The sequence below is a fragment of the Zingiber officinale genome, chromosome 8A, assembly GCF_018446385.1.
Source record: "Zingiber officinale cultivar Zhangliang chromosome 8A, Zo_v1.1, whole genome shotgun sequence".
NCBI lineage: Eukaryota > Viridiplantae > Streptophyta > Magnoliopsida > Zingiberales > Zingiberaceae > Zingiber > Zingiber officinale.
Window position 1 is genome coordinate 2,311,422 of NC_056000.1, and position 27,856 is coordinate 2,339,277.

At 39.0% G+C, this 27,856-nt stretch overlaps 1 pseudogene; it reads right to left on the reverse strand.

Moving 5' to 3' along the window:
- Positions 1–280: 280 nt before the first annotated feature.
- Positions 281–27,024, reverse strand: LOC122008225 (annotated as a pseudogene).
- Between the last annotated feature and the right edge of the window lie 832 nt (positions 27,025–27,856).

Below are 27,856 nucleotides of genomic sequence, written 5' to 3' on the forward strand. Positions count from 1 at the left end.
CAAAGAGTAAAATCCTATGGTGAAGACTTGTTCATAGCCAGTGAATGAATCAGACATCAACAAAATCAAACACTTATGTATTAATACTGAGAAATGATAGTATAAGAAACTTAAGTAGGTATCCAAACAGTGGACAGGCTTTTCTGAGTGTTATAGTTGCAGTTCTCTAGAGCTGAATTTACTTAAATGATTGCAACTATTCTACAGGATAAAAATATAACACATTTCTTTATAAGCATTCACACGAGCGTAATCCCAATGCGAGCATCATTTCTTTGCGCTAATCTGAGTAGTGAAGCAGAAGGTGGGTTGTTTTTGCCTGCGAGTTATTGCCATTTGATGCTGAGATATAGGAATCATTCCATGAGCCATCAATGGTGCTCTCTGTTTGGTTGTCATGGGTGACCTCCACATCTTTGAACCTCACGTTGTCAACCATAGAAGCTGCTCGATTTGCCGGCATGACCTTCACCGGCATCTTGCCTTCGAGCATGCTTATCACAGATGACATTGCAGGCCTGAGCGTTGGGGAGGGGTTGGTGCAAACAAGAGACAGTTCCAGCATTTGCAGTGCTTCCTCCTTAGAGTAGTTGGAGCCAAGGCTTTGGTCAACTAATTCCAGCAAATTTCCCTGCTCTTGCAAAACATAAGCCTGCAGAATGGAATACATTATTGAGATCCAGTAAATTTCAATAAAAAAGAGTCTATTGTTTAGTACTATTTTTTTCCTGATTTTGAAAAAAGAAATGAGACGATTCCAATTAGAATTTGCACACATGTATCAAAGAACTAAGATGAAAAGAAGCTCAAGTTTAATGGAAATAAAAGTGAGAATCGCAGCATAGAAACGATTTTCTCGAAAGAGGACAAAATTGAAAAGCAAGGAAGGTTTGGATAACTGTGACGACTTGCGCATTGTTTGATAACTGCAACCATTGTCGGATGCTCAATTGACCAATGCTGGGTGTGATGGTAAAAAGTAGAATATATTTCTAAGCAAGGTTCAATTCCTACAATTGAACGACGTACGGGTGATGGTGATGCTAGGTAGGGTTGTAAATGAATTAAGCGTTTGTGAACAAGTTTGGTGTTCGGCTTGGTAAGAGCTTATTTATGTTCGTTCAATATACATTAGATTAATTAAACAAACAAGCTTGAACAGCTCGTTAAGCTAAACAAACAAGCTTGAACACATATGTGTTCAGCTCGTTAACGTTCGTGAACAACGTTCGTGAACAATGTTCACGAACAATATTTATTAATAAAATTCTTTTCAATATGCTAAATAAATAATAAAATAAAATAAATAAATTTAAATTATCAATCTTAATAACCAATCAAACAATTAAAAGTTTCAAACAATCAAACAAGCTTGAATTGAGAGCTTGATAACATCTAAACGAACCAAGCTCAAGCCAAGCTTGAACTAAGCTCAAGCCAAGCTTGAATTGAAAGCTTGATAACATCTAAACGAACCAAGCTCAAGCCAAGCTTCAAACAAACTCAAGCTCATAAAAAATAAACCAAGCCAAGCTTGAACACTCATTTCAAAAGCTTGGTTCATTTTAAGCTCGGCTCGGCTCGGCTCGGTTATCTTATCAAACAAGCTTGAACACCCCAAAACTCGACTCGGCTCGGCTTATTTATAGCCCTAATGCTAGGTCCCCATATCAAGAGCCATCATAATTTATTTGATAGACAGAATATATATGAGACCGGATCGTTCATCACGGGATTAGCCAATTGACCAAAGAATTGGATATCCGATTAAAAAAACAATTGACCAATACAACTTAAACGAAAGATTAATTAAGAGCATGTCTATCCAAAAATTGCAAGATATAAAATATTTGTAGTGTTTGAACGCTAAATCATTTTATCAATTCCTAAATAGTATGGTTCAAGCTAATTTGTCTTATTACGGATTAGCTTGTAATTATTTTATACTAATGTGGAAACTGATTCTAAATATTTGGTAATTACTCATTTTAGCTTTTTTTTTGGTCTATATTCTAAAACATGACAAATGTTATAAGAAGATTTTTCCTTACAAATTTCACCCTATAAAGCAAATTTGGTAATGATTAAGAAATGATAATCTATTAGAAAAGTGCTCACATCAATGAAAAGAAAAAGAACTTCCTTACCAAATCAAGAAGATAAACAAATTCCTTCTTGGGCTTATAATTAGTGTTGCTCATTCCGCTGACAATTTCTAATGTCACCACACCAAAACTATATACATCTGCTTTATCTGTCAAGTAACCTCTCATTGCATACTCTGGAGCCATGTAACCTCTGCAATAGTTATAAAGTTTACATTAGATTGTATTGCATATCAATGCATAAAAAAAAGTAACACTATGAATAAATCAATAATACAACTCACACTGTCCCTGCTATTCTTGTGCTGATATGACTGTTTTCTTCTTCATCAAGTCTAGCCAAACCAAAATCGGATATTTTTGCATTGAGGTCTTTATCTAGTAGAATGTTTGTTGCCTTGATGTCTCGGTGAACAATCTTCAACCTTGACTCCTCATGAAGATATGACAATCCTCTCGCTATCCCTATGCAAATATTGCTTCTTATTTGCCATTCCAGATTGAGGCAATATTTCGGGGGACCTATTAAAACTCAAGTTTAGCCTTGTATCAATTACAAATGATTTATAAAGTAAATGTTATAGACGGAACCAAGAGCACATTTCTAGCAATCTATTTGTGCAGCTAGATAAGTACATACCAAATAAAGCACGAGCGAGAGAATTATTCTCCATGTATTCATAGATAAACAACAATTGATTTCCTTCTATGCAACAACCATAGAGTTTCACTAGATTTGGATGTTGTAAAGCTGATATCATTCCTATTTCATTGACAAATTCACGATTCCCTTGCCTAGATTTGGCAGAAAGTTACTTGACAGCTATCATGGAACCATCGGACAATATACCCTGAGACAGTCAAAATTAAAAATAACCACTAAACATGATATTACTAATAATTTAAAGTCGAAATACTACAAAAGAAACCAATGCATTTGTCACAATGTAGATTAATAAAAAAAAAATCCAATTTGCAAATGCATTTATACCTTGTACACTGGACCGAACCCGCCTTCACCTATCTTATTTTCAGGATCAAAACTCCTAGTAGCAACTTTAATCTGTTTCAGAGTGAAGTAGCCAGTTTGCAGCTCGAGGCCTTTGAGTTCTGCATGATCGTTAGTGTTTCCCTAAGCAAAGACCCATGAACTACATTTCCTTCTAATGCATAGTCTTTAATTTCGGGACATATGCTTATAGAACTTAAAAACTAAAGCTTACCATTGTCTCGAGGATCTTTCCTGATGAAGTAAAACCAAATGATGTTCAAGGCAATAATAAGTACAAAACAAGATGCTATAACGATGCCCACAATAATCCCAACAGATAGCTTACTTTTATCCTTGCAATCAGCCTCAAAATCTACAAGAATCAACATAATTTATTATTATCAAGCAAGATATTAATGGAAAACGAAAAACCATTTCAAAAGGACTTACTCGGAGTGATAGAAATGGCTGAGACAAGAGGTCCATATACACCTTTCACAGGGATGCTGTTTGTTCCCTTGCCACCCCACTGAAAGTGAATTTCGAGTGTGTCATTAACCAATATATTGAAGTTTTTGATAAGCACCTTGCCAGTTCCATTAGCTTCTTTTGCAATGTTGAAATTCTGGAGAATTTTTTGCCCCTGTATTCATTTAGAGTATTATCTGGTTAATAGATGAATTAGCAAAAAAAAAGATTTTTCAAAGAATAGAACTGTTAAAGTATTATGAATGTAATTATCTTTTGGAAAAAAACAACACTGTGAATGAACTATAGACCACAAAATCAATCACCTGGATTGATACATCAAACAAACGTCTTCCTGTACTAGCATATGTTTGGTCATCAGTGAGCACAATCTCAGCAAAATGGAGACTCACTGTGTAATTTCCTTTCTGTAGGCATAGACCATAGTATTTCAGGGAAAGAGGACTAAGTCGAGCTGTCATGTACAATTCTGGATTGCTCATATTAAGGATTGATGAATTCCGTGCAATAAAATTTTGTAGGTTCTCATTTCCTAGAAAGATTCCAGTACTGCTGCATGCCCATGCTCCAGTTTTGCTCTCACGATAGATAGAGTAATCATCAGTGTCATATAAATCTTGTTGGTACTCATGCCCATCGACAATCACTTTACTACCACCACAATTAATGAACAACTCACAATCTGCAAAACGATGAGAGACAGAATCATGTGAGATGAAAGCCAATATTTATCACTTACTCTATTGCCTTGAAATATATCTCAATTTTGTGGCAATCCTTTAAAAGCTTCTAAACCTACTTCTTGATTTCCCTGAACAAGGGAGATTCTTCCTTAAGCATGAAGGTCCCCTGCAAAACCATACAAAGCAGAAACGTTTGGTGTGAGATTCCCCAATCAGATTACACAATTGCATTAAATTGTTTGCACTTTGCCTATATTATTCTAGTTTTTTTTCCCCTCAGTTAATCAGTTTGACCCCTTCATTTAAGTTTTCATCAAATTCTTGAATCCAAACCATGTTTTTTACTGGTGAAGGTTAGACATTTCTAACCTACTTTTGTCAAACAATCTCTTTGGCTAAGATATTGCATGTTCTATTGAGAACATAGAGGTACTTAGAAGTAAAATATAATAATTTTTTGGAAAAGCAAAATGCCATTAAATATTCGTCCTAAGTAGGGTGGGTCAGATTTTTGCAGTTCAAAAATTCGATGCACCCATACATTTGAAGGAAATTGACTACACTGAAGCCGAGAGGTTAAGGGGACAATTGAAGATTGATAGAAGTATAGAAGTTTATGAAACTTAATGCTACAAACTAAAGTTTATAAAATTATAAAAAAACAAAAAATCAACATGTTGTGAGGGATGAGGTAGAAATATTTTGATGAAAAGAGAACCACTACACATATAGGTAGATGATTTTAATAAAGTACCTAAGTACATAATACTTTATGCGGGACAAAACTCTTATATAAGATGTATACTTATGATCTCTTATCTCTTATGATTATTATTTCTTGGGAAAGAGAATGAAAAATCAGTGTCTAGTTTTTTAAACAGAATATGAAAATCCCACAAATAAAAAATAAAATTGATAGGACATTAGATGATTATGAATGAGATGCAACATTAGTGCAACAAATAAGAGCTAGACTTTGATGATGCAACGCTCTGGACTGAAGTTAGCAATGAGCTTGAAAAGAGACTACGACTTTGTTAATCTAATCTTCAAAGGAGTAAAGTTTTCTTAGTATAAACTTGTTTTTCAACTCTCATAGTTAAAAAAAATGTGGAACCGTCACATCAGCAGCCCCCTAGAGTCAGTCTCACGGATATGGAAGAATGTAAATATAAGTACACAGTTGAAAGCGCATGGCAGAGACGTTAACCCCAGGTCATGACATCCCGAGGATCGAACCCTAAACCTTTCGGCCACAAGACCATGCGCCCCCAATTGTGCTACGCCCTGGGGACAACTCTCACAACTAAAGATTCATGAAACGGTGTTAAGGGGGTCCATCGAGGGCGGGTTAAGGAAGGAGATAGCAGTAGACGTGGAGCTTAAAGTCAAAGCGGTCAACGCCAGGAAATCAACGGGCTCACCAAAAGTGGGTCGAGAGGAGGTCAACTTCAATTGTCGATTGGGTCTGATTGGTCTGATTGGCCAGAAAGCTTAGTGGAGGGGATCGCTTGTCCAGACGGGATCAATATACCCAGAATATATATCAGATGGCGCACAATTGACCAAGTGAGTACCGGGCCGACCGGAGCTCATGTCCAGTCGAGCTAGAGACAATCGATCGAATCAAACTACAATGAAAAAGAACAGCTGAGATCGACCGGGCAGGGAGTCCCAACCGAGCGGTTACCCCGCTCGGCTAAACAGTTGGCCCCTCCCATATCTCATAATGTCCATTTGGGAAGTAATGCTGCTGACAATAGGGTATGACCAACAGGCAAATCACACGATGGAAGCTTCTACGATCATGTCAGGAATTTGCATGTCTTATTAAGGTATGGTGTCAGAGACACTATTTTGACATGTCCTTTCAAAAGATGGTTGGAAAAATGTACCCGTGCATTGAGGAGCGTGCACGTCACCTACTGTAGCACTATATAAAAGGGAGGTCCATGCACCGGCAGAGGTATGTGCTATTTGTTATTAGTGCTTGTGCTTTCACTATTGCTCCACCATCTTTCTACTATTCCGACGATTGTCTTGAGCGTCGGAGGGTCAACGTCGAGGACCCCTTCCCTCGCCTGACACTGACATTTCTTGTGTTGTAGATCGGAACAGATTATTCACACGGTCAACTAAGGAGCCACATCCTCAGCCAGCCTTCTTCACTATTTTCGAACAGAATCATATTGGCGACATTTGTGAGAACGTAGCCTGTATCCGGAGACATGAGGATGGAGGACGCTGGATGACTCACGATAGTAACATTGACACCGGAGGAACTAGACATGCTGATACAAGTCCGAGTGGCCAAGATCATGGAGTTGCAACAGTGGATGATGGTCGAGCGTCAAGTAAATAAACCTGCGGCGTCGATGACGAGACAACAGGCCTGATGCAGAGACAGAGCGAAAAATATATCCATTCAAGGATAGAACAAGAAGTCGAACGGCACGTACGGGGATGCGCCAAATGCGCCGATCCCCTTTTATCGAGCGTTGTTTCATACCCCTTCGAAAGAACAACGCTGACCGGATAAAGAGCAAGGATCTTCATTGGATGACGCACCTATCCGGGATGGACGAAAGGGAAAGACACCAAAAGTTGATGATGCCCCTAAACATATCAACAAACAGTTCTCACAAGGGATCTTGGACAACCCACTGCCATGCCATTATACGCCATTGACGATCGGGGAGTACAATGGAATGATAGACCCGGAAGATCATTTGGCCAAGTTTGACAACGCGACCATGCTCCATCAGTACACCGATGGAGTAAAGTGCTAGGTCTTCCTCACCACTCTCTCTGGATCAACATAGAGGTGGTGTAAGTGCATGCCAATCGAATCCATCCGCAGCTTTAAGGATTTTCAAGCGGCGTTCGTACATCATTTTGCTAGTAGCCTCCATTAGCGGAAGACGAGTGTTAACTGGTTCGCTTTGAAACAAGGGCCCAGGGAGGCACTGAGATCCTATATCAAGAGATTCAACCAGGTGGTCATGGACATCCCTTTGGTCACCTAGGAGTTATTGGTGAGCGCCTTCTCATAGGAACTTACAGAAGGTGAATTCTTCCGTTCACTTATTCGAAGGCTCCCAAAGGACGAGGAGCCAAGGAGGAGGCCCAAGCAACGAGAAGGAGGTACCCGTTGAACCCGCAGTCGCCCTTGAGCAACGACCAACGAGTAGCCATCAATCGCCAAAGGGCTCCCGAGCGGGAACAGGGCAGCCGCATCAGGAGCCCTAAGCCCATGTTGTGCAACACGTCACAGCGGGTCGCCCAAAGGCTTCAAAAGGCAAGTCATGGACACTGTTGTTCTGCTCACTCCATCAGTCGACAACACATAACACGCGCGACTGCTATGACCTAACGCCAATTTCAAGCCGACCAGCTCCTCCAGGATATCACCGTCGGTCACCATCTCCTGATCGGCATCATCGACACCGATCAGTCGGGTGGCAAGAGGAAGAAAGAATGGCGCTCGAGCAGCGTTAGCGACAGCCTCAACAGAGAAGTAATACAAGTCTCGCATGAGCTTCGGCTGAGCGGACCAGACATTCGGCTCAGGAGGAGGAAAATCGAAGCAATGCCGCTCGGGGGTGAAATTAGAATGATCGCTGGGGGACCAACCGAAGGTGATTCCAGAAGGGCGAGGAAGTCGCACGCCCGACGACTAGAGATACATACTATGGGATGTAGCAAAGAGAAGGTCGAGGGATCAGAGATCAATTTTGGTCCTCGGGACCTAGAGGGAGTGGAGATCCTTCACGACGACATCTTAATCATCCAAGTGGTGATAGCTAATTATATTATTCATTGAACTTTTGTGAATACAGGAAGCTCGGTGAATATCATCTTCAAGGAGTTTGACCAGCTGCAGATTGACCGAAGCGATTTACAGCCCATGACGACCCTGCTATATGGGTTCACAGGCAATGAAGTATTGTCGATCGGTCAGGTTTGGTTGACTATATCACTCGAAGAAGAGCCCCTTAAGAGGACAAGGACCACAAATTTCATCGTGGTTGACGCGTCGTCTGCCTATAATGTAATATTGTGCCGACCGGCTCTAAACAAGTTCCGAGCCCATAATGTCCACCTTTTGCCAGAATGTTAAGTTTTCGGTGGACAATGCAGTAGGTGAAGTCAAAGGCGATCAATTGGCTACTCGACGATGCTATATCAAGATAGTCAAGTCAGAAGCAAAGGCCGCTCGGAAGACTCGGTGTTTGGAGGTAAACACAATCATGGAATAACCGCCAGCGTTGGACTACGATGAGAAAGAGGAGGTTCAGATCCATCATTACTGATCAGAATCCACAACATTTGTCGCTTTCGATCTGATAGATGAAAAGAAGGTTGAGCTGGTCGCCTGCCTTAGGCAAAACCATGACGTGTTTGCTTGGTCAACGCACGAGCTCTCAGGCATCTCGCCTAGCGTAGCTCAGTACGAGCTTCACGTCCGACTGGACGCTAGGCCCATGAAGCAGAGAAAAAGGGACTTCAGCTCGGAGAGTAGAATCAAATCATCCGAGCGAAGATAGAGAAATTGCTAGAAGCCAGTCACTCCATGAGGTACAATTTCCGAGTTGGTTGGCCAATGTCATGTCGGTCTCTTAGATGGGTAATAAGTGGCGAGTCTGCATTGACTTCCATGATTTAAGCAAAGTCTGCTCGAAGGACTTCTATCCCTTGTCCTGAATAGATCAAATGGTGGACTCCACAGTGGGCTGTGAGTTGATCTGCATGCTCGACATGTATCAAGGCTACCACCAAGTGACACTCGCTTATGAAGATCAAGAGAAGGTCAGCTTCATTACGGCCGATGGGACCTACTGCTACAATGTTATGTCATTCGGATTGAAGAATGCCGGCGGCACTTATGAAAGATTGATGAACAAGGTGTTCCAACGGCAGATCGGCCGCAACATGGAGGTATATGTCGATGACATCTTGATAAAATCTCTCCAAGTCGCTGATCTTTGCGTAGATATTGAAGAAAATTGCCAAACTCTGAGGGCATATGAAATAAAGCTGAATATGAACAAGTGTCTGTTCGGAGCGAAGAGTGGTTGCTTCCTTGGTTATATCGTAACTAAACAAGGAATCGAGGTAAATCCGAGCAAAGTAAAGGCATTGAAGGACATGCCCCTGCCCCACAACTTCAAGAAGGCCCAACGGCTGACTAGATGGATCACCGCATTATCAAGATTCATTTCCAAATCATTCGATCGAAGTCACTCGTTCTTCAAGATACTACGTCGTGCGACAAAGTTCCAGTGGGACACAAAGTGCGACATGACCCTAGAAGAGCTTAAGAAATATCTTACCTCTATACCTGTACTGGCAAAGCTTAATGCCAAAGAGTCACTCTAGATTTATTTGTCATCCATAGAGCATGCTATTGCCTCGGTGTTGGTATGGCAAAATGACTCTGAATAATAGTCAATGTAATTTTTTAGCCATATATTGAAAGATGCAGAATTCAGTTATACTGGTCTCGAAAAATTGGCATACGCATTAGTACTTGCCGCTCGAAGGCTTCGCCCATATTTTTTCTCACATCCCATCGTGGTGATGATTAATAGCGCACTGGGAAGAGTCCTCCTTAACCCAAAAGCTTCTGGACAGTTGATCAAACGGACTATCAAGCTGAGCGAGTTTGACATACAGTGTCAACCGTGGACGGCAATCAAGGTCCAAGCCTTAGCTGATTTTGTCACTGAGGTCCAAAACGCCGAGCCATACATGACTTGGAATATATATGTGGATGGTTCATCCACTCGGCAAGGCATCGGAATCGACATCCTATTAATATCGCCGCGTGAGGATATGATGCATTTGTCCGTACGGTTAGATTATCGAGCGACAAATAATGAGACTGAATATGAAGTCTTGATAGCCAGTTTATAGGCAGCTCTACATGTGGGGGTCACAAGAGTCCTTATTCATTTGGATTCTCAATTGGCAGCCCAGCAACTATCGAGGATGTTCGAGATAAATAACAAACGACTCAAGATGTACGCTGAAGCTTTCAAAAAATTGAAGATGAGTTTTTAAGAAGTGACTGTACAGAAAATCCCCCGATTAGACAACCAGTACACTGGCAAGCTGGCCAAGTTAACAAGTTCTTTGTCTCCAATCATTATAGAAAAGATAGTTGAACAGGTCTTGCTAGTGGCACACATCGATCGAATGACTAAAATGACCTTCCCAAGCGACTGGAGCACACCGTTGATAGAGTTCCTTCGATCGGACGCCGCACCTGTTGACCGGGAGGAAGCTCGTTTGTTAAAAAAGAGGGTCAGGTGGTTCACCCTAATCGGAGATCAATTGTATAAGACAACTTTCTCAAGGCCGCTACTCAAGTGTGTCAGATCGGAGGACATTAAGTACATCTTGCAAGAGGTTCACCAAGACTTCTACGGTAGTCATCCGGGCGGCAGATCACTGGCCCGTAAGATCCTGTTGGTCGGGTACTTCTGGCCCACATTACAAGATGACGCCACTTAGATGGTGGTCACTTGTCTGTCCTACCAAAGCTACCAGAACATCCCGCACCGACCGACTGAAGAATTAAAAACATCCGTCGTGTCCTGTCCATTCGACTAATAGGGCATGGACATTGTGGGACCATTTCCTATGGTGACCAGGCAATGAAGATTTCTACTTGTGGCAATAGATTATTTCTCAAAGTGGGTGGAGGTCGAGCCACTTGCCAAGATAACGTACATGGTTATCAAGTTTATATATCAAAGCATCCTATGTTGGTTCGACCTCCCTCGCAAGCTCATCTCGGACAATGAAAGGCAGTTCGCGGGGCGGAGGCTCAGGGAATGGTGCACGGGTTCTACCATCTTGCAAGCCTTCACGTCAGTGGCCTACCCCTAAAGTAACGACCAGGCGGAAGTCACCAACAGAGAGATCCTCAGAGGGCTACAAGCTCGGCTGGATATCGTCGGGGGTAGCTGGGTCAATGAGCTCCCGAGCGTATTGTGAGCTCATCGCACTACACCAAGAGAGGCGACTGACATAACCTCGTTCCATCTAATGTACTGGGGTGAGGCTGTGGTGTCGGTAGAAGTTGGAGTAGAGTCCGACCGGATGCAACTCTACGATGACGGCAACACCGAGTGGAGGCTCATGAAGCTTGACTTGATGGATGAAATGCGACATAAGGTCACCGTCCGGCTCACAGCATACTAATAGCGTATGAAGCAGAGCTACAATCGGAGGATGAGCCCGAGGTCATTCCAGGTCGCAGACCTAGTATGGAAGAGAGAGAAGCCGGTGGACAATATCACTAAGTTAGAAGCCCCGTGGGGAGGGCCCTATACAGTTATTCAAAAGCTCCGATCGGGAGCATATTATTTGCAAGACGAGAATGAGAGGAAGCTCAAGCAGCCCTGAGCGCAAACAATCTCCAGTCCTATAGGGCTAGATGAGAGGTGCGTCGTTAAATTCAGATATACTTGTAAAATGTATATTTTGTAAGTACAGGGGAATGGTGAATAAGAAATCCAAGTATCTAAAACTCTTGCACCGATTAGATGAAATCAACAGTTGAGCGGCAACTGTAAACGCTTAAGTCTATGAAATTAACATTCGAGCAACGAATATAAACCCTTGAGTCGATGAAATCAATAGTCGAGAGGCGAATATAAACTTTTGAGTCGACGAAATCCACAGTCAAGCGACGACTATAAACCCTTGAGTCGATGAAATTAACAGTCGAGTGGCAACTATAAATCAGAGAGTCGACGAGTCAACAGCCGAGCAACGGCTATAAACTCGGGAGTCTACTCTAACAAAAGTCAAGCGGCGACTATAAACCCTTGAATCGATGAAATCAATAGTTGAGCGGCAACTATAAACCCTTGAGTCAACAAAAATCAATAGTCAATCGGCGACTAGAAAATGTTGGATCGAAAGCGCTAGAGGGGGGTGAATAACGCTCATGACTTTTACTTTCATTTCGGAAGATTAAGAGTAAAACGCAACGGAAATATATAAGATAATTGCAAACACGCAAACACCAAGTTTTTTACTTGGTTCGAAACCTGGGGCGACTCCTACTCCAAGACCCGCACACGTTGAGCATTTACTTTGGGCAATCACTATAAGTTCGCAAAGGTTACAGTTTAGAGTACATCAATTAAGTACAGTAAGAAAATATACCAACAACTTAGGAATAGGAAATTCGAAGCTTCAGGTCATTGATGTCTTGCCACAGCTTTATCGGATGGTTCTTTGAGCAGTGCACGAAAGATAGATCGTGTTTTCGTTGTCCTGCCAAGCTGCTGCTTGAGACTGCCTTATAAGGCCTGTGGAGGGGCCTCCAACACCATGGAGGGTGCCTTCATCCGCGCCAAATCCGTAGCGTGGATGAGCTTCAACCAAGTCGCTGCCTATTCACCTGAGGGCACCTCCAAGCCCATGGAGGGCGCCCTCATGCCAGTTCAGGGTGCCCTCAAGCTCCATGAGGGGGCCCTCGCGCCAGTCCAGGGCGCCCTCGCGCCTTGTTGTGAGGTTACTTCTTCAAGTCACTAGAGGCACCTCCAAGGTCGGTGGAGGGCGCCTCGGGTACTGTTCATCCGAGGCTTTACATCCTTTTTGCTTCCTGCAAAATATGTTAGTCCAAAAAATCAACCATACCCTGCAAAACAAAGTTAGCACAATATAGACATGATAAATAAAATATTTGACACTCTTTGAACTGTCCGGTTCTGACTTTGGATTTCCCATTCGGAAATCCTAGGTCAAACTGACGCCTACTGCTCCCTCACCGGGAAATGTGTCCTCACCTACTCCACTCAGGAGAGTTTGCCTATTGCCAGTTGATCCTCCAGACCAACTAGACTTTTGCTCAGCGCCCGAGGCTCTAGGACTTTCTGATGGACGTCCGTTCCATGACTCGTCCAATTTTTCACCTGGTTCGCGACACCAGGACTTTCCACCTAGAATCCCCAACTCTAGGACTTTTTGCCCGAAGCCCTGGACCCGCCAAGAGTACGCAGCGAAAGAAAAGAAAAAAAATGCTAACACAAGTTGGTTTTACTTGGTTCGGAGCCTTTGACGACTCCTACTCCAAGGTCCGCACTCGTTGAGTGCTTTCAGTGGGTAATCTACTAATAGTTCGAATGGTTACAAATTAAGTATAGGAACTATATATGAAAATTACCAAAAATAAAGAAAACTGAGTAAAGTTTTTAGTCTGGTTGTTGGTGGAGCATTGCAGCATTGCAAGATCTTTTTCGGAGCACCAAGCAAAAAAGAAACTTGTAGTAGTTGTTCTTTTGAAGCTTGGGTCGAAGACCTTTATACAAGTCCATTCCAAGCGCTAGGAATCCCTTCGGGTGCCTAGACCACGTGACTCAGCTAATCAATGCGCTCCACGTTAACTTGTGGATGATTTTTTGGGTCTAGGCGCCTAGACCGAATCCGGGTGCCCGGACCACCCGGGTGGCTCGCAGCACCCTCTGGGCGTGCCTGCTCCGGGTGCCCGAACTCCTTTCGGGCGCTAGAACACCTTTTCTTCATCATCTTCTCTTGTAAGAAAAAGTTAGTCCAGGCAATCGAAAAATATATTTTACCTTATAAAATATGAGTATTAGTTAGATCATGTCTCCATGAGACCAGGACCTAGTCAAGGTCTCAATTTAGATTTTCCAAATGGACCTAAGCTGGACTGACACCTACGGTTCCCTCAATGGAGAATGTGTCTTCACTGGATCTCTCCTTCAATTGTTTAACTTCACTTACCACTTGCAGTCACTTGACTTGCCTCTGACCTACCAGGTTTTTCTGTCAGTTGTCAGGTCCGCAGACCCAACTGGTCTTCAGTCGATTGTCAGGTCTCGCAGACCCAACCAGACTTCCCGCCATATATCAGGCCCCACGGACCTATCTAGACTTTCCACCAGCTATCAGGTCCAACAGATCTAGCTGGATTTTGTTAGAATTTGAGGGATATTCTAAGACAATCGTTTTACATGTTTTTATCTATTTATTTGTTAAGTATAGATTTACTATTTGAATACATATTATATGTTTGATTATCTTAAACTCATTACTGAATGTCTGTAATATAATTCATAGCATGAGAGAATTTGTGATTGGATTGCAACTAGTGATTATCTCTATACATGCAATTATGAATATATTAAAATTTTCCTAGTCATCAAATTGATGTATTCAGACACCATCAATTCTGTAAGACTAGCATGGGTTATATTCCTTGGTTCGACCAAGCAGCTATTTTCTCACTAGCTAGAGACATTAAGATGTCGAGAGTTAAACGTGGATACTGGTTATGGTAACTAGTTCATTGGAGTGACTCGCTATAAGACTTCATATGGTTCTCTCTCTCTCTCTCTCTCTCTCTCTCTCTCTATATATATATATATATATATATATATATATATATATATATATATATATATATATATATATATATATATATATATATATATATATATGTCTGTGAAGTTCTTACTGCAGCATGAGTGCAAGTTTCCTTTGACTTGAGGTATATAAGTCATCTTGGTCATGGAGACTTATACGTTGGCATCTCATTGAGGCGTGGACCGGGATGATTGGGTGTACACATGAGATCATTAATTGGCTTGTGAGGTTTTTGGAAAATCTTAAACTAATTTATCTTCTCCTCTCCCTCTCCCCTCTCTCTTTGCCGTCGCCAACAAGGGGAAGCCTTTCCCCTTGTTGTCGTGACCGCCACAAGGGAGAAAACTCTCCCTTGTGTTCTTCTCTTCCTCTTCCTCTTGATCCCTCTTGGATAGTAACTTTCGAAGAAGAGGCTATTGGGGTTGCTTGGTTGCAAACATAGTCCTACATTGAAAACACATGGAAAAGATCATAGGTTTATAAGAGAAAAGATATCTTCATTGACATGAGGCCTTTTGAATAGAGCCCAAGAGCAAAACCATGAGGGTTTAGGTCTAAAGTGAACAATATCATGCTATTATGGAGATATCTAAATTCTTTTCTATCCTACAATTGATATCAGAGCCCGGACTGTCAGAAGATTTAACCGTCGACTGTGCACAAGAGGTATGGTCTGATTGAGCCATGTGGGTACAATATTAACCTTGAACAAAGAAAGTGGGGGCTCCTATGTTCGGATCAAGAGGACCAGACACTAGGCAGGAAGTCCTAGTTGTGGCTAGGCAAGGAAGTCCTAGTAGGTCAGGTAGACCGAGGGGCAGGAAGACCTGGTCGATGATCGGACGCGGGAAGCCTGTGGTCCTTTGTTTGAGGGGGGGGATTGTTGGGGTTGCTTGGTTGTAAACATAGTCCCACATTGAAAGCACATGGAAAAGATCATAGGTTTATAAGAGAAAAGATATCTCCATTGGCTTGAGGCCTTTTGGATAGAGCCCAAGAGCAAAACCGAAGTCAATGGTACACACCTGGGGGCGAGTGACAATGATTGGTACGTGAAATGACCGCCCTTCTCAGATGGTATCCGATCCCTCGGACTTCACTGGTAATGCCCTTCTCAATCGGTATCCAGTGGAGATATTTTAATTCTTTTCCATCCTACAGAAAATTAATTATGCGATCATGTTTGGCATGTTGTATCCTTTATGTGTGTGTGATGTAATAATTTAGGAATTATTATTATTTTATTTTCCGCTGCGCATGTTTGCAAAACGTGATTTAACACACACTGCATCGAGCATATCCAAATAGTAGTATTAGAGCATGATTGTGTTTCAACATGATCGTAAAATTATTTTACGATTCGTAATTTATGTTGTAATTAATTTTAAAATTTTTCTAGAATTATTAAGATTTTTCTATTTTTGGAAAGTTTCCTAAATTGTTAGGAAATTACATTTTCAGAAAGTTTCTGATATAATTTCAGAAAATTAAATTTAGAAATATTCTGTTAATTTAGAAATTATCATTTTTATAATTTTCTAAAATTTTAAGAAATATTTTATTTTTAGAACATTTCCTAATTTATTAGGTAATACCAAATATGGAATGATTCTGAAATTTTTAAAAAAAATCCAGATCTGAAATATTTTAAATTAAATTATAAAATTAATCTTTTCTGAAATTTTTAGATTTATTAAAATATTCTATTTTTTGAAAAGTTTCCTAAATTGTTAGTGATCCCGTCCGGAAGCTGGGTCGGACGGAGGCTGGTCGTGGTGGACTGGGCGTTAACGGAAAGTCGTAGGTGATTCGGCTCCCACGGGTGGCTGACGCTGCTGCAGGACCCTGCGCACACTCAGACGATCCCCCTCTTCACGTTAGAGACCAAAACCCAGGGAAAAAGTCCCCGGGTCAGGCCCTCCGACGCTCAAGTCAGGTCCTTTTTTCCCCAGAAAAAAGCAGAGAGAAGAAGAAGAAAAGAACAGTTGTGGAAAAAAGTGACGAGGAAATGTGTGCGCGTACCTGCGTACGGGGGATCTCTCCCTTTTTATGCGTCCTCCTCTCTTAGAACCTGCCATCCTGTCAGAAAACGTTAGACGCTGGGCTTTGTCCTCTAGTCCCGGACACCTGTCGTACTGTCATTTGTTGTGAAAGCATCTTTCTGTTTAGGGACCTCCGCCTTCGCACATGAGTTTTGTCTTGTAGTGATGGACAGCTGGCAGGCTGCTACTGGTTGTGAGGGCATCTTTTCGTTTTAGGAACCTCCGCCTTCACTCGCACTATTGGAATGTAATGATTATCCTCGACGGACCGTTGAGATTCTCCGCACCCGCACTACTTAGCTTCTCCGATCCATTGTGACTTGCACCGGCCTCGCCTCTTCTGATCGACTCTAGCCTCTAAGTGTTACCTGCCAGACGGGCTGACTCTGCTCAGCTCTGCCTATCCCGACCTGCCTCTATGCTTTGTATTTCCTGGCCCTCTACCGCAGGCATGTAGATCGAACTACTTCTGCTCATCTCTGCCTCTTCTGATCGACTCTAGCCTCTAAGTGTTACCTGCCAGACGGGCTAACTCTGCTCAGCTCTGCCGATCCCGACCTGCCTCTATGCTTTGTATTTCCTGACCCTCTACCGCAAGCCTGTAGATCGAACTACTTCTGCTCAGCTCTGCCGATCCCGACCTACCTCTGTGCTTTGTATTCCCTGGCCCTCTACCGCAGGTCTGTAGATCGAGCTGCTTCTGCTCAGCTCTGCTGATCTCGACCTGCCTCTGTCCGGTTCTGCCGCTTCCGACCTACCTCTGTGCTTTGTATTTCCTGGCCCTCTACCGCAGGTCTGTAGATCATTCGTAACTTGCACTTCCGATCCTTCGACTCGCAGACCTGCCGACCAAACCGTCTCTACACAGCTCTGCCGCGTCCGACCTGTGATTTGTGACTTGCACTCCCGGGCCTTCGAATGGTGGACCTGCAGACCGAGCTGCCTCTATACAGCTCTGCCGATCCCGACCTATGCCTGGTGTTCCCTCTGTCGTCTCTCTTCGTTCTCCTACAGCTCTGCCCCTTCGATGAACAAGTCTGCCTGGCCCTTGGCTACCCCCTATGCTCAACTCTGACTGCCCCGTCAGCTTGACTATTCGACCGCCAAGTTGCCTTGACCATTGACTGCCACATCCTCTTGACTTTTGACCGCCATATGGCCTTGACTTTTCTAATCCTTTCCGCTTGGGCCCCTCCATCGCCAACCGTATCAGTTAGAAAATACCAAATTTAGAAAGATTTAAAAATCATAAAAAATCTAGATTTGAGATATTCTAAATTAAATTATAGAATTAAATTTTTCTGAAATTTTTGGATATATTAAAACATTTTATTTTTATAAAGTTTCCTAAATTGTTAGGAAATACCAAATTTGAAAAGATTTAAAAATCATAAAAAAAAATTCAGATTTGGCTTGTAGGGAGCTCAGTTCGATCGCTCTAGGTCCATGTCCTGCTGTTGTTGCAGAATGGTGCGATCCTTGGCCTTTGCTTCCCTGGTCATGCGGGATATCACGGAAGCATATGTCATTTTCAGGTTACATAGTTCCATAGTCATCCGTGCTAAGTCCCGAGAGGCTTTTTTCTTTAGGGCAATATCGGCTCAGACTTTAGACTAGGTAGCAAGTAGACGTGCCTCGAGTTTCTTCTAGTTCAAGTGGTGGAGATTCAGGGCCTACAATGCCTCTACTAAGGATTCCTCCTTCTCAGCAAGTAGCTGAGTTTGATGTTTCGCCTCTAGCTGTAACTGCTGGATATTTTGAATCATGGTCTGAAGATGAGATTTTGACTCTATTACCTTGGGAGATTCGCCAAAGAAAGATAAGACACAACGAGGATGGGGAAAAGACAAGTGTTAAAAGCCTTAGGGGAAGAGCCCTTTTTGAAAAGAATGATCAAAAGACACAAACCTTACGATCTCATTGAAAGAAGAGCTACCTCCTGAGACCATTGGATCAAAGGGTAGGTGAATTGTTACAGAGGGTTACACATTATTGCATGGAAACATACGATAGGCAGAAGCCTGGCAGTATTGGGAAGGAGCAATATTTATGACAACAGTGTTGGCACAGAATCGATGAATAGCAAAGGATGCAGGAAAAAGGAAAAAAAAACACACGTAGCACTAAAAAAAACACACAGTAGCAAGGGGAGAAAAAACTGCACAGATGGAAAGCAATGCACAAATAACCAAAAATTAGAAACTGGAGAAACTTTTAGTTCTGAGATCTGCTTTGTTTCACAGCTTCGACCCCTTTAAATACAACTCAAGTGATAAGATTTAACCATAAGAATAGGATGACTCATCCCACTAAAATAGGAAAGATTAATATCACAGAAAAATTAAATAAATCATGAACGAGAATAAAACGTGGCCATGTTGTCCGAATTATTTTCCTACAAACAGGAGGCGAGGAGACACACCATCACAAGTTCTTTTCTTTATGACGTCGACAATCTATCAAGCCCAGTCAGCAACATGCAAGCAGCTCACCGCTCGGCTAAATAGCGAGACAGTAAACAAGCTATGGTCTAATCAGTCGGACATGAACCTCCTTCAACTAGATTTAAAGGGAACACTTGTGATATGGGAAATGGTGGGTGACCCCAGTGATAGGATGGAGGCAATAGTCAAGATGATGTGACAATCAAAAGTTAGGAGGAAGCGACCATAAAAGTTTGGAACTATGGGTCCATGCAGTTCAACTCTCTATTCCCGGTCAGCTTCTTAGCCGACCGGGCCCCTAGGACTCAGTCCCCTCACCTCTCCTGGAATCGTCCCAACCTTGTTCCCAATCAACTTCTTAATTGGTCGAACTACCCTTGGTCGGCTCCTCGCCAGGGGACAATGTTGTCAGGGAATCACAACAGTCTGTCAGAGTAACAGCTAGTTGTCAGAGAACATTTTGATACATTCTTTAGCACCTGACATTCTCTGACGTTTGATGATGACGAAGGTTACGAAAAGAAGTATAAAAAGGGAAGTCCTCTCTGTTGGTCAGGTACGCTCACACGCTCATAACTCACATCTATTGTTTACTCTTCTTTCTACATTTTCCTCGCTTGGGTGTCGCTTCTGACTTAAGCGTCGGAGGACCTGTGCCAGGAACTTTTTCTCTAGTTCTCGCTATAACGTTCTCGGGTGCTTGGTTGGTAGTGCTTGCAGGGTCGTGGGTACCATTGGCATTCCTTCCCCCTCAACATTCTCGCTATCGTCATCAGTTCCCCCATCTAACTCAGCTTGCGGATGGGATCAAAAAAAAATTCAGCAATTAATTCCTATGTCAGAAGACACAATCACATATGGGATATATAATGAGTTCTTTTTGTTTATCTACACACTAACCTTATCCTTCTCAACCTATGAGGAAAGAACAAGAAGCAAGTATCTAAAGCTTACGAGTTGTCATTTGTAGACGAAAAACTTGAAACTAAATTCCTGCATGCAAAAAGTTAAATTCTTAGTAGTGCAAGTTTTAAGAACTATAAACAGTTTAATAGATAATTATGGAATCTTACACTCCTCGTGGCAGGCAGGATGGTGGTGGAGATACATTAAAAGAATTATAAGAAACATCCCTGAAATAGAAGACCTTGTAAGCTTGATGTTTGTCAAGCAAAAGATAGTTCTTCTAGTCATGGATTAGAGATCTAGAGAAAAGACATACAAATTATCGTTACTTGTCAAAATCCATAATGGAATGCTTCCACTGAGCTTGTTATTTGTCAGGTACCTAAACATATTAAATGAATGTGAGATCTGTAATATCATTACAAGTGCAGAGTTGCAACTCAGCAACAAATTGTAGCTATAACTTCTACACTTACATATATCGTAAATTTGGTAGCTCACTAAAGCTACCTGGGATTTGCCCGGTCAAGTTGTTAAAGCTTAAATCTCTGAGGAATTAAATTGGCAAGTAAAAGCAAGATTAACATCATGTTGTTTATTGAACTTGCTAATAAAAACGGTGGAGCTTCTGATGAGAGAAAATCTTACAAAATTTTTAGGTTTGTCATCCTTCTTATATAATCAGGAATTTCACCGGATATTGACAGGTTCCTAAGAACCCTATATGAAATAACAGTCAATAAAGCAAAGATATGTATATGCATACCGAAATACACAGAGAGAAGTTACTTCACTGATGATATTTTGTGGCTTACTTACAATTTCCTCATTTGAGTCATATTCTGTAGTGGAGGAAACTGTCCATCTCCGCCTTTCCAGTCAGTCACCCTCCTGGATTTGCAGTAAATAAATTTTCAAATATGTCATAGAACCACTTCAAGCAGATTGAAATACTAACTAATTGCTCTTACAGCTCAGTTATTGATACCAGTCTGGAGAAGCTGCGAGGAAAAGAACCTTCCATGGACGTCCCTTGCATGTCACTAGCACATATGGTTTGAGTATCCAACTTGTTCATAAAGAAATTTAATAATGATTAACATTTGGTCTAGAATAGCAATGATTGACGACTTACAAGTGTTTAAGATTTGTCCAGTTACCAATGAAACTTGGGATTCTACCAGAAATTGGGTTGCCATCTATTCTACTGGAAAAAGAAAAGCAAATAAGTTTAAGCATGCAGTACAATGAGACTGTTAAATTTCATTGGCTCAAACAAACATGTTATGTGTGTGATAGTGTACATAAACTTCTTTACGCAATTTAACTTGTGAAGATAAATCATAAACCTTTACTTCCACCATTTACACTGCAGGAATAATAAGGATTACTTCATTTTTGCCATGGTAATTTGTTTTAATCATTAAGGTTAAATGGTAATGACAAAAATCTACACATTAACTTATTAAGTTTTTAGATGAATGTGTAGCTTGCTAGGCTTTTATTTATATGTTGTTAAGTTTGTAGATGAATGTGTTGGAATTAATGCACTGATTGAGAATGTAAAGAGAATGGCAATTCTCAAGAACATAAATGACTCTATTGGAATTAATGCACTCATTGAGAATTTAAAGAGAATGACAATTCTCGAAAACATAAATGGCTCTGTAATTTTCAAGAGCATACCTATATGTGAGAAGATTAGCATGATAAGAGCACCTCCAATACAAGATTTTTTAGAGGTTTATAAAATTTAAAAAATTAAATAAAAATATTTGAATCATTATAGAGATGAGATTTGAGGTTGTAGTTTATGAGTAAAACAATGATATGCTCAAGGAAAAAATATAAAGGAAAAGTTCAATGATAGATACATAAATTCATGGTTCACCATTTTACTTTTTGTGGACCCCATAAATTTATGTGTCTATCCTTGAGTTTTTCATTGAGATTTTTTTCTTGAACATATCATTTTTCTTATGAGTAATAGTTTAACTTCTTATTTTTTTTCTTTATAGATGGAGTGCGTAATTAATAATAAAATAATGAATGAAGTTATACTCTCTCTTTCTTTCTTTTATATATAGATATAAATTTTCTATAAAATTGTCAGCAAATTATTATATTAAAAATAAATACATTTTATAAATTATAAAAATTAAATGACTATAATTAAATTAAAATTCATAAGTTAATTAAATATTAAATGAAAATAAAAAATTAAATTAAATTAAAAATCATAAGTTAATTAGTATATCAATTTTTAATTATAAATTAAATTAAAGCTTATAATTAATTAAAATATTAAATAGAAATTATATAGAAATATTAAATGAAAAATAATAATAATAATAAAGATATATGATTTGTAATGTAGACCCAAAAAAATAATAGGAAAGTGTTTTGATTATGGAAAGAATATAGGTTTTTATACTTTTTAAGGCGGATGTGACACATTAGGGACTATAAAAATTTAATTTAGAGCTCTAACTATTAGAGATGTCTTAAGTCAAATATGACTATTTACTAGAATATTATCATTAATAGTTTATATGAATGTAACTTACTCAGCTAATATTTATTAATATTTCTGAGCAGAAAAAAAGTACTTCTATATCCATAAGATACAATGTAACATACAAGTCCTCTAAGTTCAGGAGATTGGCAAGTGATTCTGGTAATTCGCCTGTCAGATTATTTGATGAAAGAAATCTGAAACGAACACAAAAGCAGGAATCAAATTACAGCATATATATATATATATATATAGATATAACCTAGTGACAAACAATGCATGTATTCATCTTACAAGTCAGTCAAATTACTGAGGTTGCCAAGGGCTTCAGGAATTGAGCCTTCTAATAAGTTTGCTTCTATTGTCCTATAGCAAGTAATACATGTTTATTTAATTAGTACCATAAACTATTATAGAAGAAACGAAAACTATGGCGCAGGACAAAGGAACGTACAGCGATCTGAGTGTCGTAATATTTCCCAGCTCTTCGGGGATGCGCCCAGATATTCGATTTCCCAAAAGAGACCTGCAACTCTTTTGTTACAAAAGAACCCTCATGCATATCAAAAAAATTAAAGAAATGGAAGAAGAGTGCGAAACTATATAAATTACAGATTGGTGAGGCGAAGAGTTCCCCATTTAGCTGGGATAGTTCCATTCAGATAGTTCCTTGTCAGATCTCTGGTAGACACAAGTCAGCTATCGGCTAAAATTTATCATTCACCAAAAACAAGACATTCAGTAGCTAATCACTTCAGTGACTCACAGCGTGTCCAAATAAGTAAGGTCGGCAAACTCAGCCGGCAGCTCTCCAGTCAAATTCTGCCCCTTAAGAATGCTGCAAAAGAAATAAACAAATTTGTGAATTGAACATTAATTAACACTATGTAGAACCAAAACTTACGACAATGAAATAAAAGCATGTATCGAGACAAGCACCTCTTATCATGAATTCCCATGGTGGATATGGTAGTTTTTATCTCGAGAGATATAAAGCAAGTAAAAGTGACAAGAAATAAGAAGAAGTTGCTCACATGGAAGTTACATGACAAGTATTGGTTGTGGTGTCGCACATGCCACAAGTGACATTGTTGGCGTAGTTCGTCATTTTGTTCTCTCGGTCTACCCATCCTGTAACGTTACTGCAAGGGTCCACATCGAAGTTCCAGGTCTTGTTCAACTTTGAGCCAATGGTTTGTAGAACTTTAACTGAAAATTAAATGGTCCACCATTGTTTTATTTGTAGCATTTAACACTTGAGAACTATTGCTTGCTAATTTGAAACAAAACGGCGAAATTTATAATACTCTGAGCGTTATTTTTAATTGACGACTGTAAGAGACACCTCTAGGAGGTATAATTATTTTTTACTATAAAATTATTAATCTAAATATCTAAATATTTTACATTCTGATTAATTGTAAAGATGACTACACCGTCAATAGAATTTTTTTATCGATTATCAAAATAAATCAAAAAATATAGATGAGTCTTGACGTTTAGCTAGTTAGAGCTATCAGATGGATCGTGAGGTACTCAGCTTATGGCCAACAGACCATTTGGTAGAGTGGGACGAGCTGACCCATAATCTTGGTAGATCGGGATCTCTAATCTTAGCTTAGGTGGATCAACTCATGAGTCCATCAAAAAATTTTAAAAAAAAAAGATAAAAAGGATTAAAAAATTTAAATTAAAAAATAATAATAATTTCAGTTAACCTCATTGATTATCTCTTAGGTCGGTGGTGCTTAATTAGGTGATAACATGAATGTTCTACCGCGGCACCATGATCCCGGAGATTAAAAATTTAAAATTTAAATTTCATATTAGGTGGGTTTATGCTTTCATGAAACCATAATTAAATATGTTTCAATGTATTTATTATCTTTAGAGATTCATCTCGATCAAGAACTTATGGAAGACGAAGAAATTACGGAAGGACTAATAATTCTAAATACGTGTTTGGTTATATATAGTTTATTAATTTTCTTTCATTTTTGCTTCTTAAAAAAAATCCTTTTGAATTTTTTTTCTTCTCAACCTACGAGTCAACTTAAGTCCATCACAAGTCGACCCGTGTGAATCGGGGCCCAAGATAGATTGGTCCATTTAGATCCATCTTTAAATGAGTTAAGAAAATTTTAATTAAATCAACTAAAATTATTTAGGGGGCGTTTGGTTTAGGGGAATAGGAGTGGGGAATGTGAATGGGAATTATTGATTGTCATTGTTAATGTTTGGATTATGGGAATAGGAATACAAATAAGAGAATGAATCCTTGAAATTGGGTAATAGCTCATTCTCATGTACCTCCCCTTCAATGAGTCATTACCCCATTTTCATCAATCAAAATATTCCCTTATTCCAAAAATACCCTTGACCTAAAATTAAAATTTTCTCCCTTAATATCAAACATCAAACTATATTTATTTATTTTTTCTTTCATATCACTTCTCTCTCCTTGTTCTCTCTCATTATATTTTCTCTCTCATCATTTTATCACACACTTTCTCTCTCCTTAATCTCTCCTATCACACTCTTTTTTTCTCATTACACTTTCTCTCTCATCATACTTTCTCTCTCCTTAATCTCTTCCATCACACTCTCTTCCTTCTTTTTTTCTCATCATACTTTCTCACTCCTCAATCTCTCATCACACTCTCTTTTCTCTTTTTTTCTTATCACACTTTCACTCTCATTACATTTTCTCTCTCCTCAATCTCTCTCGTCACACTCTCTCCTTTTTTCCTCAACATACTTTCTCTCTCATCATACTTTCTCTCTCCTCAATCTCTCCCATCACACCCACTGTTCTTTTTTTTTCTCATCACACTTTCTCTCTCATCTTACCTTCTCTCTCACCGTACTTTCTCTCTCCTCAATCTCTCTCGTCAAACTCTCTCTCCTCATTTTTTCTCATTACATTTTCTCTCTCTTCATCCTCACCCATCATACTTTCTCTCACATCATATTTTCTCTCTCATCTTCTCTCATCATGCTCTCTCCTATCACACTCTCTTTTCTCATATTTTTCATCACACTTTCTCTCTCTTCATTCATTGTCATCACACTTTCTCTCATCATACTTTCTCTCTCATTATTCTCTTTCATCATAGTTTTCTCTCACATTCATCTTTCTCTCATATATAATTTTTTCTCTTATTTTCCTTTTAAGGGTAAAAAAGGAAATTTTGATTTATTTCGATAGAAAATATGCAACTAACCAAACATTACTTTTAAGAGTGATATTCATGCTCATACCTATTCCCATTTCACAATACAATGATTCCCATTCCGATTCCTATTCCTAGGAATGAACCAAACGTCCCCTTAGTAAGATAGGATCAATTCGATTAATACAATCCAAACTGACAATTTTACATCTAACATCACAAGTTTTTCAAATTGTGTAATATATATATCCGGATGAAATTTGAACCTTTATTATTTAGAAAATTCATCTCACCACTTACCAGTGAAAAAAAAACATAAATAAATAAATAAATGACGTTAGAACTGGTTTATTTATTTTGGTCAAAAGACCAAAATTCAAAGCCATACAACGACCCACTATAGAAAGAGTTTGTCTTTCAAATTTTACATTCTTATAATTATAAGTATTGGAAAAGGTTTACTCTTGTTACTCTCACTTTGGGGAAAAGAATAGTTTCATATTTAATAAATTGGATAAGTTATTCAAAAAGTTCAAATTATTAATACGATCACTAGTATAAAAGTGAAGTATTTAATTGCAATAAAATGGATTTATTCCTAAACAACCACTAAGCAAATAATTGATTTGTGCTTATCTATTCATTTGAAGAAGTTTGAGACAGAGCTAGAAATATTAAACACTACCTCATAATATATTTCTTAAAATTTATTAATAAACATAAAATCTTAATAGTGGCATTCAAATATATAAAGAATTAGCATAAATTCGACTCATTTATAAAAATAATTTATTTTAAAAATTATTACACTATACAAAATTATGTTTCAAAAATATATCTATTGTATATATATTTTTTTATTATTAATTCAAATGATGATGAGATACTCCTATCACCCTTCTCTGAACATTCGGGAAAAAAAAAGTGATTTGTGTGATTTGTGCCGTCCAAAGCCGTACATATACCTTGAGTGACTTGATTTAAGACTCCGGACACTAACAATCAAAAACCCTTCTAATTAAACCGAAGGAGAAGAACAAGGCTAAGATCTGAAAAACCACAAATAAATCCTTAAACCAAAAACTTTTTTTAAAAAAGGATAAAATGGCAATGCGGTGATTTATACCTTCATGGTCAACCAGTGTCTGTGTCTGCGCTCTGCATCTGAGGTCCAAGAAGGAACTCAAACCCAAGAGCAAAGAGAGGAAGAGGAGAGGATGAGAACTAACATTAAACAGAGTTGCCGCTTTGATAGCGCTCATCACAACGTTCCTAGACGAGAGTCACGAGACGGAGGAAGAGAAAGGACATATATGGAAGGTATTTATAGGGAGATTGTTGGAACTTGGAACTGACTTTAGTTAGAGCACTTATGGGAGTGTTTGATAAAGCTTCTAATAAAGATCTATTTAGATTCTAGTTATATGAAAGTACTTTCGAGTGTCTGTAAATGTCAATTTCTGATTCAGCCTATGTAACTTTTGATTAAAAATTAGAAGCAATAATTTGATGTTTTTTTTACTTCTATTTCTTTTTATGATTTAAAATTAAAAATTGACATTTATGATTTTAATAAATTTATCATTTAACATAATTGTTACCATACTTCTGCGATATTTATTTTTTAAATGATATTTTATATTTTTTATATAATTTATATTTCTAGATTTTTTACATATTTTTTTTGTATTTATATAAATTTTGTCATGTTTTTGTTTTTATTTTTATATATATTTTTCATTATAAAAAGTAATAATTTTGATATAATATTTAAAATATAATAATTATTATATAAACAAATAGTGTATCAAAATTATATTTAAATAATTAAAAATATAATTTGATGATATTATTATCATTTAACTAAAAATTAAATTTTAAAATAATTATTCATCAAAAACTTCAACTCTATCTTATATTAATTTTTAACTTCTATTTCTAAACATTCTATACATTAGCTTCTTTTTTACTTCAAAATAATCTTTAATTTATAAAAAAAAACTCACTTTTACATAAGTAAAAGCTGTCCTAAACATTAGACAGATAGATTGAAGGGATAGATTGAAGCAAATAGAATCAGAAAACATTTTCTTTCTTTCTT